Raw genomic sequence first — 15,082 nt, forward strand, 5'->3', positions numbered from 1 at the left:
AATCTAACACTGTGAAGTAAGTATTACTGTTAGGGATTGTAGTAAGGAGGGTATATGGGTTTGGAACCACAAGGTGGACATCTACTCTCCTTGCATTAATTTCTCCTAAGTCCTGTACCAGTCTATATTCAGAAGAATGGGGCTTCTTTACAGGTAGGATGGGAGTATTAAATTCCGATTGACACTCCCGTAACAATCCATGTTCTAAAAAAGAGCTTATTATAGGTTCTAATCCTTTTCGGGCCTCCAGCTTAATGGGGTATTGTTTCTTTCTTACCGGTTGAGCTCCTGGTTTCAGTTCAGTCTTTACCGGGGTCGCATTCTTCGCTCATCCGGGTATCTTTGATGCCCATACCAGAGGTATAACCGCATTCAGTACTTCCTCTGGAATATTCATTTCTTCATTAGGATCTTTCTCGGTTAACAAACATATCGGGGCTTTCCAGGCAGTCTCTGGAGGAATATGCAACTGAACAGAGTCTTCAGAAGAAGTTAGTGGTGCATTCAGTTTACAAAGTAAATCTCGTCCAAGCAATGGTAAGGGGCATTCTGGCATCTAAAGGAATTCATGAGTTAATTTAGTATTTCCAATTGAACATTCCATAGGCTGTAAAAACGGCCTTAAAGTCTTTTTCCCTGTTGCACCAACAACGCTTATTTTCGTTCTACTTAAGGGTCCCCTACAACTAGTTACTACAGAATGTGTGGCTCCACTATCAATTAAAAAAATCTATTATTTCATTGCCCAGCTTGACTGGAACCGGAGGATCGGCTGGGGAAACTTTAATAGATTTCTCCGGTCCCCTTCAGTCCAACCCAATCTCTGTCACGACCCCAATGGCTTCTTCTGTCCCTCTTTCCTGATTATTCGAAAGGCGTGGACAATCTTTTTTCCAATGGCCCTCCTGCTTACAAGATGCACACTGATTCATTCCCAAGGGAATGTCATGACGATTTCCACTATTATTTCTATGGCCCCTTCCTCGGCCACAAAATCCACCTTTCGTATTTTCTCTCCCTTTTTCTTGTCCTTCTGTCAAGGCAGCCAACAAAGAAGCTTGCAGCTTTGCTCGTCCCCGCTTCTCCTTCTCTTCTATTTCCTCCCGATTATTATACGCCTTATATGCGATTGACAATAACTGTGAGATTTTCATGCCATCCGCACCCTCTACCTTTTGCAATTTCTTTCTTATATCTGCAGCTGCTTGAGCAATAAACAGCATGTTAAATAACTTTGAATTGCTATCATCTTCCGGATCCAGATCTGTCCGTTTTCAAGCTACTTCACACAATGTCTCATAGAAGGCTGATGGGGTTTCCTTCTCCCCCTGCCTTACTTCATATAGTTTAGGTAAATTCTTAGGCTTTTGCACTCCATGTCGAATCCCATATGAAATTAACTTTTGATATTCCTTTACCCTTTGTAATCCATCATTAATGTTTGGATCCCACCCCGGATCCTCTTTTGGGAGGTACATATTGGTATTAGGCACCCCCCCGTGTTCTTGAGTTAGTCCTTCTCTAGCTTTCTCTAAAATTGTTCTTCTCTCCTCAGTGGTAAACAAATATTCTAGGAGAGCCTGTACATCTCCCCAGTTAGGATTATGAGTCATCATTACAGTTTTAACAGTACTATACATTCCTTCTGGATTGTTTCAATTCAATACAACAAGATTTTCCCTTTTTCTCTTTTAACACATATATTCCAATCTGATGTTTAGAATCCACTAAGCCACATTTCTTCCTAATATCCCAATCATTTCTTAACGCAAAAAACCCATATCCACATAAGGTATTTAATCCCATTTTTCAGTTCTCTGACAAAACAACATTAATTGCAATATAGTGTTATATTTCAAGGATCCCTTCTCAGGCCATTTTTCACCATCTTCCAATTGATATTGTGGCCACCATTGATTACAATATCATTTTAGCTTATTTTTAGTCATGGGATCCCCCCCAAATTTCTTCCAATTCTTCAGGATGCATCCTAGAGGAGAGCAAAGGGGTGCCTTCTGGGAAGCAGCAGTGCCCATATCGGTACCAAAAAACCCAGCGTTTCTACACAAACCAGAATGAGGGACCTCTCCCTTCGTTAATCAGAACAGAACAGAACAGCGTGTAGAAACAAACAAAATTATGCTACTGCCGCGTATCTTCCCTGATGCATCTTATGCAGAGCCCAGAACAAATGCTCTCTGCTTCCCGAGAGATCTTGCCCCTACCCCCCTTTTCTCATATCCCCCCCCCAAAATACCTCTTTTCAGTAGCGTTGCACCGTTGTGTCGCTTACCGCCCGACTGCAGGAGAGGAGCTGAAGGAGTCCCCGCTCAACAGGTCGGTGCGCGCTGGAGTCCACTCAGGTCTCTTCTCCCCGTCGGATGCGGCAAGACAACCCAGGCAAGACAAACCACTAAATTCTGAATTGCTGTCTGACAGTTGGCTCTGTCTCCTGCATTATTATAATCCCAATTTGGATCATTTGCCGGCCAAGGATTCCTATTTCCCCCAGCCTGTCGCGTCAACTCTGTATCCTTTTCAATTATTTTATCCCTTTTATCAGATCTAAATAACTCCTTCAATAATATTTGAGTATCCCCCCATGATGGATTATATCCAGTACAAATGTTTGAAAATAATTGGGCACACTGATCTGCATCTTCCCTCAATCTAGGCATTTTACTCCCACACACAGCTAAATCTCCTGGATTCCAGGGTTGATTAGTAAATACATGCAATACTGGAGGAGGAGCATTAGCTCCCCCCCGCTACAGGCTGCATCGCAGCTGGATTTGGAAGAACATTAGAAACCATTGGATAGATTCCAGCAGGAGCAGCAGAAGCAATAGCTGGATAGATTCCAGTAGGAGTGGCAGAAGCAGTAGCAAAAGATGGGTTAGAAGAAAGTGGAGAGGGGGGTGCATAGGGTGGAGCAGATTCCACAAGCATATCTGTTGGATCACTTATGACTGCTGCAGCTAGAGTCGTAACCCAGGTTCTCTGTGAACTTTTCCGACCACCTTCTTTATGGTGGTCATATGCCCAATTGTCCCATACATACCAAAAATCCATTTGATAAGGTTTTTCATCTTCCAGAATATGTCATAGTAAAGTTAATTTCTTTTGGACAAAGGATCCTTCACAGGGCCACCCTCCCAGTCCAGTCATTGCCGGCCATTCCTCCTGGCACAATGCTATTGCTTGGTTTTTTGATAGACTTGCAGCGCCATCTATTTTCCTCCAATTTTCTGGTACCTTGGCTAAGGGCATCCCCTTCTCTATGCTGGGTACATTCCCCATATCTGTATGCCAAATTTGTGCGCCTTATGCTGATCAGGCTGCACATATCTATCCTAGCGCTCTTCGGACGTGGGACTCAAACCCACTCGGTCTCAGAATACCTAGAGCGCTCTTCCGAAGTGGGACTCGAACCCACTCAAACTCAAAATACTTAGAATATGGTAGTGGAATTTTAGCATGCACCGATGCTTAGAATTCATTAGTGGAATTTTAACACTCACTGATTGGCACCTCCCGTCCTCAAAGTTCCCAGGTGAACTCACCCGATGATGGCAGTTGGACGTTTGGAGACGAGAGGGTCTGATGGTTTTTGCCTAGAGTCCCATCTGGGTCACCAAACTGTTATGGAAATTACGCATGCCAGCCAGCATAACAGGGTTCGACTCTAGGTTGCCGCATAAGCCAAAAGATAGATTCCTTTATGAAAGTACTTTTTATTAATAGCGCTACAGCTTGAGCTGGGTGCCTCTGAAGGGGGACCCTGAACAAATAAACCCCCTTACAATCTAAGTTCCCCACCCCTCACGCGATAGTTGGGACCAATAGTAATATTAAGGTCTGAGGTCTTCTTGCTTTTTTATTGGTTTGATTTGTTTGCTGTTTTGTTACTAAGCGGTTGCTAAGTGGTTGTCATCTTATACAATATCATATCCTCTTAGGTCAGTTTCGGCCGATTCTGTAGTTAGCTATTTGGCATGTTGTAATATGGTTGTTACAGTTCATATACCACGATCTATAGGCTTTGTCTACTCTAGCTATGAATGTTTAAGCTGCTAGCTTTGTCTACTCTAGCTATTATTAATGTTTAAGCTGCTAGCTCCAAGTTTCAACTAACTTTTTCTACAACAGCACATGGGCTCACCTGAGTTCCTTGGACTCGGCTATGACAAGCTGACTGTAGGATGTGCTTTTTATACCCCTAACACAGAGTCATTGTGAACATTTGCTTCAGTGTCATTTCTCTCCTTTGGCGAGCCTTTAGTTTTAATCCTGCAGAATCTGGTGAACAGTGCTTCCATATCCACCTTGCCCACAACCTTGAAACTTTGGTAACCCTCCATTGTACCTTCCCCTGCCAACCTGGAAAGGAGTACCCACTCTTCACTCTCTCCTCAAGAAACCAGCTCATCGTCTCCCTCCATCCTGTGTCACTTGCCCTTCTCTGCCTCTCCTCTGCTCTCCTGGAGCCACGGGCACCCAAAGGGCACACACCACTCATGGTGTGGGAGCACCCAGATTTTAGATCTTTGGGAAAGCGATGCCTTTTTCTGTCTCCTTCTCAGTACCCTCTGACAATATGCAATGTTTTGCTGGGTTTTTTTGGCATGATGTCTCTGGTCCCAGTCCTCTGAAATCATTGGCTCAAAGACCACTTTGCTGAGAGGAAATGGCCAAATCTGAGGTCAGTGTCATGTCAGCTTAGATGCTTCACTTGCATTTACCTCCTGAAGCTACCAGCCACTCTGTTTTGTTGGGCCCTTCTGCAGACCCTCTGTAGTGTACAGGGCATGTGAAGAACTAGCAGAGCTGAATATCTTCCACAGGCAACGTCCAAGTGATCCACAGGACTTGTGACTGTTCCTGCTGTTACTGCAGGAGAGACCCAGCTTCCCAAAGCCCCTCAAGGATGCTGATCAAGTGGGGCAACAGGGTTCCCTCCTCAAAGAGGAAGCCTCCTGTATCTCATGCAATTTCCCCATGTGGCTGTTTCCTTCCTGTGGTTGCAAGTCTTACAGTCAGTTACGGATGCCCATGCTCAGAGGCAGTGAGTGGGACTGAGATTTCAGTCCTGCCTGGGGACTTCATGCTAGCATGGCCCTGCAATTGCTGGCTCTGAGCTTTCTCCTGGTCCTTGTATCTCTGCTGGCAGCACAGGGCCAGGAAGAACCTGATCCCAAGGTCCAAGGAGTACCCTGGGAAACAGGTAAGAAGTGGTTCCTCCTCTCCCCTCGAGAGAAGATTTTGCTGCTCCTCCCCCTGTAAGTTTGATATGCATCTTTACTGCATGCAGCTGTGGGCTGGAGCCCAGGCGGACCCCTGAGGGCTGTGTCAGCTGGGGCGCCTGCTGTCTCTGGGAGACCCCGGGGGGCAGGAGCTACGGTGCAGTGTGGGTGCACTGGGGGTGCTGTGGGAAAGACAAGATTGGGCTGGACGGTCAGGGATGGGTCATGCCCTGCACCGAGCCATTTTGCTGATTGTTCCCTGGAGGCTGCAGGCATGAATCAGGCATGAATTCATGAATTGTGAATCAGGGAAAGGGTCTTCAGGGAGCAGGGCTACCACTTTCTGTAAACATCCTATCCCCAGGTGTGCCTGAGGGACACTGTGCCTGCTGAGAGCAGAGCAAAAGGGAACTTGCTGCCACTTTGCCAGCTGGATGGGCCTGGGTGTGGGGAGCAACTGGATGCCTGTGCATGGGGTAGGTCGCTGCTGTGTGTCAGTGGGACACAGCTGCTAGTTGCAGTGCTCAGCTGAGCATCTCTTGCCTTCTGTAATCAGGGTTGTTTGAGAGCAAAGCTTTACTGTAACTGGCTTGTTCACCAGCATGTCTGTACTACTTTGTGGTTGTTCAGAAGATGGCCTGAACCTTGTGAGATACCTTATCTGCCCCTTTGGGAGAAGGAAGTTTGTATTTTAAGCACTTTGAGGACTCCCAGAGACCCTTGCAGAGGCTGGAACAGGGAAGTGCTCCTTCCCAGGTGCCAGCATCCCTGCCTGTCAGAATCATTGACACAAAGCTTCCCCCCACAGCACTCAGCAAACTGCTAAGACAGGCTGTGCTTGCTCTGTACCCCTGGCCTGCTCAGCCCAGAGGAGGGAGAATGCGGTGAGGAGGTGTTGTAATAATCAAATGTAAGTATACAATTCACATAATGTTGATGCTGCTATAGCATCAGCAGTTGAACTGCTATAGCAGTTGAAGCTGGAGAAGCTGCTATCAGCAACTGCTATAGCAGTTGAAGCTGGAGAAGCTTCTCCAAGGTGCAACCACCCCTCACTGAGCTTGCGCTTTGAATTTTCCTAGCTTATACCTTTAAAAGCGAAGCAAGAAAACTTTACACCAATCCTAAACAAAGGTATGTATGACTAGAGTCACTCAAGCTCCACCTGAAAGGTGAAAAATAGTATAAAATGGCTTAAGAGAGAGAGAATGTTAAGGAAGACACCATCGTGTACCACTCTGACCTCTGGGATCAGTCGATGGGCTGAGCCTCTCTTCCCCCCCATCGGGACACCTTTGGGTAAGATTCGAACAGTTGGTTATACCAAGTGCCTCCCCAGGAAACTTAGAAATCTCTCTAGAGTTGCTTTATTATCTTTTAACGCGTTTGTGTCCAGCCGTGTTACTCATACTCTTGGTATTTGCACGTGCTTTGCAGAAAGTGAATTTATCACCGGTAATCCAAAGAATCTGTGTGTCTGTTGCTCTAATAAACTGCACTCTTCATTAATCTAGCTGTGGTAGTTCTCATTGAACACGACCAGACTCTTTAAGTGTGGCCATGATAGTTCATGCAACACGACTAGAGTGGGGGTGCAGCGCGTTATTAGTGAATCCGTAATCGTGAAGTTCAGTACGCTGAACATGACCAGACTTATAACGTTGTAAATTAATGCTGTTACCTTAATCGCAGTGAAAGCCCTGAGAGGGCTCTGACTCTGATGAGTGGCTACATATACAGTCCTTAGAAAATAAACCATTGACCAAGTCTGAGACTAAGACTGGACTTAGCCGCACCTAGACTCCTCTCTGAGAAGGAGTTTAGAAAGCAAGGGGGTCCTGTCTGAACCTCATGACTCAACGGGAGGGTTCCCCCCCCAGCCGCTCCTCAGACTCCTATGCGACAGTAACTCTTAACGCAACAGCTGCCAAACCTATATACTTTATTTGCTTCCATCCCTGAAAATAATATGTATTTTACAGTTCTAGATTTAAAAGACACGTCTCCAAAAAAAAAAAAAAAAGGCACAAATAGCAAAAGATAGAGTTTGATACCTGGGATTTGAAATCATGCAGGGACAGAGGAAATTGAGTGCAGAGTGGAAGGAGGCAATTTGTAGAATTGCTGTACCTACATAAAAAAAAACAACTGAGAGGATTCTTGGGTATGGCTGCATGGTGTCAGTTGTGGAATCCTAATTTTGGACTGATGGCTAAACCACTATATGCTGCCATCAAGGGTCCAGAGGGACTATTTGAATGGACTGCTGAGTGTCGAAAGGGTTTTGATGAAATCAAGAAAAGACTTATGGAAGCTCCTGCATTAGGACTTCCAAATGTAGAAAAACCCTTTCAGCTATATGTGCATGAGAGGCAACAGGTGGCTTTAGGAGTCCTAACTCAAATGTTGGGAAGCTGGATGTCGTGGTTTAGCCCCAGCCGGGAACTAAGCACCACGCAGCTGCTCGCTCACTCCCCCCCGGTGGGATGTGGGAGAGAATTGGAAGAGCAAAAGTAAGAAAACTCGAGGGTTGAGATAAAGACAGTTTAATAGGTAAAGCAAAAGCCGCACATGCAAGCAAAGCAAAGCAAGGAATTCATTCACTACTTCCCATGGGCAGGCAGGTATTCAGCCACCTCCAGGAAAGCAGGGCTCCATCACGCTTAACGGTTACTTGGGAAGACAAACACCATCACTCCGAATGCCCCCCCTTCCTTCTTCTTCCCCAGCTTTATATACTGAGCATGACGTCATGTGGTATGGAATAGCCCTTTGGTTAGTTTGGATCAGCTATCCTGGCTGTGTCCCCTCCCAGCTTCTTGTGCACCTGGCAGAGCATGGGAAGCTGAAAAGTCCTTGACTAGTGCAGCAACAACTAAAACATCTCTGTATTATCAACACTGTTTTCAGCACAAATCCAAAACATAGCCCCATACCAGCCACTATAAAGAAAATTAACTCTATCTCAGCTGAAACCAGGACACTGGAAGAGACCTGTGGGGTATTCCTCTAAACAATTAGATGAAGTCAGTAAAGGATGGCCTGCTTGTCTGAGAGCTGTTGCTGCAGCAGTGATTTTAATTGAAGAGGCCAGGAAACTGACCTTGGGACAACCCATGACTGTGTTTGTACCCCATGCTGTGATCTCTCTCCTAGAAAACAAGGGACACCATTGGGTTTCTCCTAGCAGACTGGCTAAATACTAGGCAGTTCTTCTGGAGCAGAATGATGTTACCCTTTCAATATCTGCCACTTTAAATCCTGTGACTTTGCTGCCGATCTCAGAACAAGATGAATTACAACATGATTGTCTGACAACAATTGAACAAGTTTATTCCAGCCGACCGGATTTACAGGATACTCCTCTTTCTGATTTTGATTTAGAATTATATACAGATGGAAGTAGTTTCATGTCCGGAGGAAAGCGGTGTGCTGGAAATGCAATAGTGACCAGAGACCATGTTTTGGAAGCCAAATCTTTGCCTTATAATACTTTAGCCCAGAAGGCGGAATTGATTGCTCTAAATCGAGCTCTAGAAATAAGTACTGAGAAAAAGGCTAATATTTTCACAGATTCAAAATATGCTTTTGGAGTTGCCCATGCTCACGGGGCAATTTGGAAAGAAAACAACTTCTAATCCCCGAAACGACAATGTAATTTGTCTTAAAGAAATTGCACCAAGAAACACATATGGGCTCGGACGTATTGGTCCTTACTGCAAAAAAATATGTTATAGGACCAAAAATGCAAAGTATTGCAGACATAGTGTTAAAAAAATGTTCGATATGTTGTGCTAACAATCCAAAGGTGGAAAAGAAAACAATAGGAGGAAATGTAAAACCAGGAATAAAGCCTGGGGAGTACTGGCAAATAGATTTTTCAGAGTTACCTAGATGTAACCAGTATAAATATTTGTTAGTCCTGGTAGATACTTTTTCTGGTTGGCCTGGAGCTTTCCCCTGTTGCACCAATAAGGCAAGAGAGGTAATTAAAATAATGTTAAAAGAAATAATTCCTAGATTTGGTGTTCCAGAAGGAATATCTTCTGATAACGGACCTCATTTCATAGCAGAAGTAGTACAGGGAGTATCAAAAATTTTGAAGATAAAATGGGATCTCCATACCCCATGGAGACCTCAATCCAGTGGAAAGATAGAGCGAATGAATCAGGCTCTTAAGAGGCAAATTTCAAAATTATGTCAGGAAGCCCACCTCAAATGGGTAGAAGCCCTACTTTTGGCCCTATTGAGAGTTAGGGTAACTCCAAGAATCAGAGAAAGAGTAAGTCGCTTTGAGATAATGTATGGAAAACCATATCCTACTAATGCACTCACAATAAAAGAGCATCAAATGTACATTAAAGGACAGGAAACAGTTAAAGAGTATTTAAACTCTCTTTCGCAGATCTTATCTTCATTACATAGGTATTTAAATCAGAGGATACCTTTGCCTTTGGACACCACTGTCCATCCTTTTCAGCTGGGAGACCTTGTCTACATTCGAACTTGGAAAGACGAGCCACTAAAGGAAAAGTGGAAACAGGATGGCCTAATAAGATTTTACATGGTTTAGGATTCTCCCTGACAGGATGGTTACAAAGTCTATTACAGAATTTAATTATCTTTGCAATAATAATCATAATAATTGTTTGTGTCATGTTTTGATGCTTCAAAAGTCTAATCACTAGACAAACATCTCAATCCTATGTGTTAGTTATACAAAATGGAGGTGAGACTTGTCAAAAAAATTGGATTTTGATAAGTCTCAAAGGGGGGGGAATTGTTGTAATAATCAAATGTAAGTATACAATTCACATAAAGATTGATGCTGCTATAGAAATTCGCTGTAGAGCCCTACCCTATCTCCATAGGAACTTAGACAATGTACCTTTGTCTAATAAGTAGGATGTGGCTGTCAAAAAGCAGAAGTGTAACTGATGTATTACTAGTCTAGTTAGTAAACCATGAAGAACCGCTTAGATCTGCCAAAAAGGTAGGAATCTAGGGGAAAGGTAATTCCGGCAGGGGGAGATCGTGACCACCGACTCACGGACCACCTACCCCAATTATACCTCTGACTCAAATGATGAAGTTGAAGAACAACAACTAAGTATGCATACTAATTTACATGCTAGGCGAGGAGATTTTAGCCAATCATTTAATAGGAGAATACTGCATATGTATTAGGAAGTTGAATATGTTAATGCTTTGTGTATAAATAACTTAATTTGAAAGCTGTGTGTGCTGTCTTGGGACAGGCACCCATATCTGCGCAAATATGCAATAAAATACCTCTGCTCTGTGTGTATATTGGCATTTTGCACACTGAGTAAACGAACCCTGATTTTTGGGACAACCACCTTGCCAGGCGCCTCTCTGCCTGGAGCTGTGTGCAGGCAGACGGGGTGAGCGGGGAAGGGAAAACTGTGATGACTCGTGGTTCCCCTCCAGTCCTGGTGAGCATCTGGCTGTGATGAGCATGAGCGTTTTCTGTCTCACCCTCGACATTCCTCATGCTGTGGAGTTGCTGGGAGAGGTGGTGGATGCTCCCTGCCCTTTGGGCTTCCTCCCCAGGTCTGCTCAGCCTGGGGTTTAGCAGACTTTGCGTCTTGGTGTGCAGCACTTGGTGATGTGTCTGCTGGGGTGGCCTCCCAGGGTTTCCAGTGCCTCTTGCATGCTTGTTTCTGGTTCCTGCCACAGGAAAGCCTGTGGTTTGAGTTGTCCTCTGAAAACCCCTCTTCCTCTGGGAGAGTTGCACCATTCCTTTGAGCTTTCCACAGTGCGTGGCAAGCAGCGCCTCCTCTGTCTGTGAGTTTGGGTCTCTTCCCACAGTGCAGCCCTGCTTTCTAGCACTGGGGTGGGGGACAGACCCTTACCATTGTGCCCTATGCCCTCTCTGAGGACAGACCTCTCCGTGGGGTGACAAGGGACCCAGACATGCTGGTTCTTCGTGCCTCTCTTAGCTCTTTCCTGGGGAAACCAGCAAACTGGGGCCCTGACGGCATTGCTTGTGCGTCTGTTCCAGCTGGCTCCCTGCTCCCAGATACCTCTGTGACAAGAACCCTTTTTTCTGGTTTCAGTTAGCTCTTTTTTTTGCATATTCCCAAGATGCCATTTCCATAAATACCCCAGCAGCAGCGAGGCTGGCCTGGGATCTCAGGAGAAATTCAGATGATGCATTGGCACATGGGGAGTCTCAGCCTGTATCCCATTGTGGGAACTCTGTCTTCCCCTTTTCATGTAGACAAAGCCTTCAGAGTCCACCTTGCATGGGAGGAAAGAGAAGTTCAGGGCTCCTCTTGTGGAGAATGTCACCACAGTGCCTGCTGTGTTGAAATACCATACTAGTGACCTGGCCTCAGGCTCATTATATATATATACACCTCTTCAAACGAATGGCCTCCCTCTTGCCCTCAGCTCTTCACAGAGGCTTGGTCCTTTGCTCACAGAGGTAGCTGCTCTGACATCTTGAGCATTGGCTCCAAATTCCTCCTCTCCTCCTGTCTGCTTTGAGGTCCATGCATGGAGCCAGGGCTCCTGGTGGTTCCTCTCCAGGAACTTTCCACAACTGTGGCAGGTGCAGAGAAGGGGAGGCTTGCAGGCGTGCTTTGCTCTGTCTCGGTGTGCTGTGGGCAGGTTCCCAGAGGGCAGGTTGGTGCTACTGCCCTCCAGCTCTGTCTCCTGTCCCCAGCTGAACACCACAGTCAGAAGCGTGCAGGACGGTGGCTTCCTCGAGATGGAGCGGCTGTGGCTGAGCAGTTCCATCACTGAGCACTTGCTGCCTGAGCACAGCCCCGACAGCAGATACGTGATGACCATGCAGGGACTCATGGCGACTGGAGCTGGGGCTGCGTCGCTGTGGAAGTTTCAGACCAACAGCTCGGGTAAGGCTCTCTGTGCTCCGGTCCCTCCAGGGTGGCCACAGCGTGCACCCTGGCTAAGGCAGCTCTCTGTCCCCAGCTCTGTGGCCTCCCAGCCAGCGCCAAGGAGCTTGGGCACAGAGGAGCTGTGCTCTGCAGGCTGCACTGCCCGGGGCCGCCCCTGCTCCCCACACAGCCCCTGACATGCTGCCCACTGATGCTCATCCCCCAGGTCTTCCCCTCCAGACACCCTGGACCCTCTTGACATCAGCTACTGTGGTGTCCGTGACACCTCCCCATCCCAAGGGATGGCCATACTTCCCCTCTGCCCCATCGCCCAGCCCCCCACAAGGCAGCGAGGTGAGTGCAGCCCCTGGCAGTTCTGCTCTCCACAGCCCCAAGATGGGTTTCCCCACCAGCAGCGCTTGCCCGCAGCTGCCTCCATCCCGCTCTCCCTGTCCCCATCTCCCCCAGCCCTCTCACCACCCTGCCTTGCAGGGAGCACCAGCTCATTGTGGCCGCAATGCACAATGGCACGGCGATGGAAGGCACCTGCTTGGGGGAGCCACAGCCCTTCAACACCAGCCGGCAGCCTGGCGCCTATGTGGCCGCCGTGCTCAACCTCACTGCCCCCACAGACTTTGTGCTGGGCGATGGGATCCGCAAGCAGGGTTACCACAACGCTGCCCTCTGGCCGGTCTGGGACTACATGGCCCTTTCTCCACCTCATCTGCCGCTCACAGCAGGTACCCATCACGGGGGGGCTCCTGCTCCCCGGGGACGCTGCCAGCTGGGGCCGGGTCCCTTGGCTGGGTCTGGGCCAGCCGCCAAAGGCAAAAGGCAGTGCCGCACGGGCTCTGCTCCCGGCCCCTGTGCTGAGAGCCCGGGCGCCTTGGCAGGACAGTGTCCCTGGGGTCCTTGTCCACAGCTGGGGTATTTGGTGGCTGTGGGTGGGAGGCCTTTGCCCCCAGGGTGGGCAGTGGGGCAGGAGTGGCCTGAGCTCTCCCTCCCATCTCCTCCAACAGGCAGAGAAGTTCACCTGTGTGTGCTACAGCTTCTCTGTTGGTAAGTGGGCTCCTTACTCCCTGTGCCCGAGGCTCTCTCCCGCATCCCCCCCTTTTCCCAGCCTGGCTGCTTCCCATGGAGAGGAGCTGGCTGAGCACAGGAGTGGCAGGGTCTCATTGTGGGGGTGTAGAGGAAACCTTTCTTTTCCCATACATGGGGGTGATCCTCCATCCCACAAGAAACCTAAGCCAAGACGCACATGTCTACACACTTGTGCACACCCATTGCCATCGTTAGGGCCATTGCCAGCACGTGGCCCAGGCTGTGGCACCCACTCCTGGCTGTGTGTTAGTTGCAGGGCAGTCCCCAGGCCCGTAGCTTGGGACTGTGATTGGGGTGGTTGTGCTGTTGGCACTCATCCTCCTGTCTGCAGGGATCCTGTGTTTTGCGCTTTCCAGGTGAGTAGGAAGGGGACAGGTTCAGCAGGGCCATGGGCAATGCCAGCCTCTTACTCAGAACTTCCCTTTGCCTTTCCCAGGAAAAGGAAGTCTCTGCCCAGAAAAGCTAAGGAGGATAATTAAAAAGGTAGGAAAATGCAATTCCCTGGACCACCATCACAGAAAGGGCTGTAGGGCTGGGTGGCAGCTGGGAGGAGAGCAGAGATCTCCCAGGAGAGCCTGACCCTCAGGAAAAACATCTGCTCATCCTCTTCACTGACACGTCTCCCCATTTGCTGCAGCCCTGTGGTGCCATGGATGGTCAGGATGGCTCTGCCTGCTGAGCCCCATGCAACAGCAGAGCATGGCTCCAGGCAGTGCTCCCAGCCTGGAACAGGGGCAGGGGCAAGCAAAGACGAGCATCCCAAGGCTCAGCCCTTTGAGGGACCCGTGGCCATGGGTCTGGGCCATGGGGGAGTCACTCCCCAGGGGAGCGATCTGCTGGGAGAGGTCACAGGAGGGACAGGCTGAGGGACTGCTGCTCTCGCCTGGGCACCCGTGGGCACCTCCAGGGACCTGTGGTTGGGCATAGCTGGGATGAAGGGGTCAGGCTTTGGCAGGCACTGCCCCGTGCTCCAGCCTGTCTTGGACCCTCACGTGTGCAGGCGGCTGTGGCAGCATGAGCTCCCCGCTCTGCCAAGGGCATGCAGCAGCCTCTGCCCTGGGTGCTGTTGGTCTCCCCAGGTAAAGGTGGCCAAGCTGGAGATCAGTCGCTGCAGCCCCTGCCCAGGACCACAGGAGACAGAGCAGTGAGGGAGCAGAAAAGAGGAGGAGGATGACCCCAGCTCAGTGCTAATGGCTGCCAGGCCCTCTGGCTCTCCTGTGACTGTGACCAGTGCTGGGGGTCCCATCCAATTCAGCAGAGCAAGAGGAAAACAGGAGACCAAGGAGGGTCGTGAGCTTTTTCTTTCCTCACCCCCTTCACCTCCCAGCTTTCACTTACCGTTGTTGTAAGGCCTTTGAATGGGACTTTCTGTAGTTCCTTTTTTTTTAGGCTTTGCTTTCATTTTTGCTTTCCTGGAAGCAGGAACTGTACACCAGATTTCCCAGTCCCTGACTCACATGGGCTCAGGCTGAGGGATGGTCCATGCTCCTGCCATGTCCTGGGTTCCCAACCCCTGTCCCCCTCCATCTGCTGATATTCATCCAAACCCAGGGCTCTGCTGGAGCTTGGCCTGACTGGGCTGCCTTCATGACTCTGCCTGCTGTCTAGACAACCAATAAAGAATTGTGGTTTGGAGGGGGCTGCCTGCCCCACTACAGCTCCTGCCTGGTTGCCTCATTGCCCTTATGGGGTCACATCCCCCTGCAGGGAGCTAACTGCACCTTGTTGAGGGGAGGCCATGAGCAGGGCTGCTCTGACCCCGTGTCCCCGAGCGGTGTCTGACAGCCTTCCTGACCCCCAGGGCTGTGCTGGGCAGCTCTCACATGACTTTGGATGGGGTGCGTGGTGGGAATCAGTGAAGGGTGATGCCCT

General features: G+C 48.6%; 1 pseudogene; it reads left to right on the forward strand.

Annotated features, from left to right (window-relative positions):
* Window positions 1-14,851, forward strand: part of LOC140650826 (uncharacterized) — a 44,428-nt pseudogene extending 29,577 nt beyond the window's left edge.
* The last annotated feature ends 231 nt before the right edge of the window (window positions 14,852-15,082 follow it).

The sequence above is a fragment of the Ciconia boyciana genome, chromosome 4, assembly GCF_034638445.1.
Source record: "Ciconia boyciana chromosome 4, ASM3463844v1, whole genome shotgun sequence".
Taxonomy (NCBI): domain Eukaryota; kingdom Metazoa; phylum Chordata; class Aves; order Ciconiiformes; family Ciconiidae; genus Ciconia; species Ciconia boyciana.